Genomic DNA, 2,669 nt, shown 5'->3' on the forward strand with positions numbered 1-2,669 from the left:
ACGATGTGGAGATGCTTCCCCCTCGCCCCTGCCTCTTGATTTCCCCAGTCCTGCAGTTAGATCCCATTGCTCTCTGTTGCCCTGGTAACGAACTCAGTGAGAAAAAACTCAAGCTCAGCAAAGCCCCCAGGTTGTCTGCCCTGCCAGTCTGCCTCTCAGTGGACAGAAGAGGAATATAAAGAGCAAAGAGATCAGCCTTAGGTAGCCTTGCTCCATCCCCTTCTAGAGGCTAAGCTCAAAGTTTTTTGGCTACCATGTCCTCCTACCATTCTCCCTCCATTTCTTCCATGCCATCCCCACCTCACCTCTGGGGTCAACACACTGGCCTGCTACCTTGTGGATGACCCAGAACAGAAGAGCTTCAAATCCTGAAGTTGATGCCCAGCATAGGCAGCCCACTTGGGTTGGGTTGTCCCTCTAGGGCAGGGATTCTCAACCCTGACTGTTTGAATCACTTGGGGATCTTTTACGTGTCATCTTTGCACAGGGCCCGTGCTAATCTCTGTATAGTTCCAATTTTAGTATATATGCTACCAAAGCGAGTACCACTTGGGGATTTTTTTTTTTTTTTTAAGATTTCATTTATTTATTCATGAGAGACAGAGAGAGGCAGAGAGACAGGCAGGGGGAGAAGCAGGCTCCATGCAAGGAGCCAGATGCGGGACTCGATCCCGGAACCCCCCAGATCATGTCCTGAGCTGAATGCAGATGCTCAACGGCTCAGCCACCCAAGCATCCCCCACTTGGGGATTTTTTAAACAATTTCAGAAACCTTGGCCTCACCTCAAAGATTTTTTTTTTTTAATATTTTACTTATTTATTCATCAGAGAGAGGCAGAGACCCAAGCAGAGGGAGAAGCAGGCTCCATGCAGGGAGCCCAATGAGGGACTTGATCCTGGGAGCTCAGGAACATGCCCTGGGCCAAAGGCAGGTGCCAAACCGCTGAGCCACCCAGGCGTCCCCTCGCTTCAAAGATTTAATTGATTTAGAATGTGGCCTAGACATCAATATTTTTGAGAAATTCCCCTGGATTCCAATATGCACTTGAGGCAAGAACCTTGGTTCTAGGAGGGCCATGGCTCAATGCTGGCTTTCCTTCCTGATTCAAGTCCTTGAACTTAGTCTCTGCCCAATATCCTTGAACAGTTGCAGGGGTGTTGGGGTCCTACTCCCCAAGCTTTCAGTTTCCAGAAGTGTCTCTGCCTGTTTTATTTCCAGCCCCCACACCCCTCCACACTCCCCAATTCTTTCCCCCTTCCTAACCGACAATCCCAAATCCTGCCCAGAGAGGAGGTTACCAAGGCAACCAGCTTAATCTGGTAACTGTGGCATGTGCTGGGAGTGGAGCCCTCTCTTTTTATTTGGTTCACAAAATGCCTGGGGAGCTCCTAGCCACTCCAGCCAGTTTCTCCTCTTAACCCCAGGGATAGTGGGGCATCCAATAAAGGGAGCCCAGCAAGCTGATACACAGATCTCTATTCCAGCTTCTTAGCCAGAACTGTGCTCTCCGTTTTACTGTTCCTTTCCAAATCCACAAACAGATGGGTGTGCAAAGCTTGATTTCTGTGAACACATGCTCTAGCACACATAGGACCAGATAGGCACACACGGTGACATGTGTGTAGTCCACACCCTACTCAGTTCAACCACCACTCCCAGTCTTTAGCATTCCTGTCCCTGCCTGGTCCCCGCACAGTAAACAGGGGTGGGGCATTATCCAAGGAGCTTCAGTCCCTCCGGAACCTGGTGCCACTCCCCCCACCTTGTTACTTTAACCTTGATGTGTTTACACTGAGTGTGTCTCTACACCCAACTCCTCCTTCTGGGGCAGTGTATCCTTAGGGACAGAATGCTCCTGGCACAGGCATCAAGAATAAAGATCATTTAGAGTGCAAACTAGCACTACTGTCCCTGCTTCATGGCCATGTCAACTCTGGAGGGGCTCTCTATGCCTAAGGACATTGTTTGGCAGTTCTGGAGCTTGTCACATCTCTGTGGCCCTGCTTTCTCCTGCTGCCAGCTGGGTCAGGTGCCCTGGTGCTCCTCATTTCCTCCCCCCTGCCTCCTGTCTCTTCTCACCTCAACTAGACCTGCCACAACCTGCTGCTCCCTGCCTGCCAGTACCTGCCTCTCACAAGCCAGGTCCTCACCACCTATTGTGCCCTACCAGAAAGGGCAGATGGGCACCGCCCCCAGTGCCAATGCCAATCCACCCCAGGCCTTTCCAGCCGTTCCTATAGAAGGAAGATAAAGACCACAAATATGGCAACAGACCATACTGTCGGGGTTGAGAGTGATGGACACCCAATCAGCAATCTTTTAGGTCTCACCTGAGTACAGGTAAGTCCAAGTTGCAGGCCACACACCTGCCCTACTCTTTAATGATAAAAAGCCCCTGCAAACCACCCCCCCCCCAAGCCAGGAATCACTCTCCATTAGTAAATCACTCCATCACCTTTGCCCGTAATTTCTGCGTCTGCTCCGACGCCAATCCTATTCAGCCCCTCTGGATTTCCTGATTTCCCGCTTTGCCTCGAGGCCAGCCCCAGCGCCCAAGTTCAAGCCTCGCGCGGCCCAGGGGGCGGGCCCAGGAAGGACGGGGGCGGGGACTGGGCGGGGACTGGGGGAGGGGGCGCGGTCTCAGTTCTGCCACCTTCCCCCCGGCCAG

The 2,669-nt window shown here is 52.2% G+C and overlaps 1 pseudogene; it reads right to left on the reverse strand.

Annotated features, from left to right (window-relative positions):
* Positions 1 to 449: 449 nt before the first annotated feature.
* On the reverse strand, positions 450 to 546 carry LOC144287291 (U6 spliceosomal RNA; annotated as a pseudogene).
* Between the last annotated feature and the right edge of the window lie 2,123 nt (positions 547 to 2,669).

This window comes from Canis aureus, chromosome 16, assembly GCF_053574225.1.
Source record: "Canis aureus isolate CA01 chromosome 16, VMU_Caureus_v.1.0, whole genome shotgun sequence".
NCBI classification, from domain to species: Eukaryota; Metazoa; Chordata; class Mammalia; order Carnivora; family Canidae; genus Canis; species Canis aureus.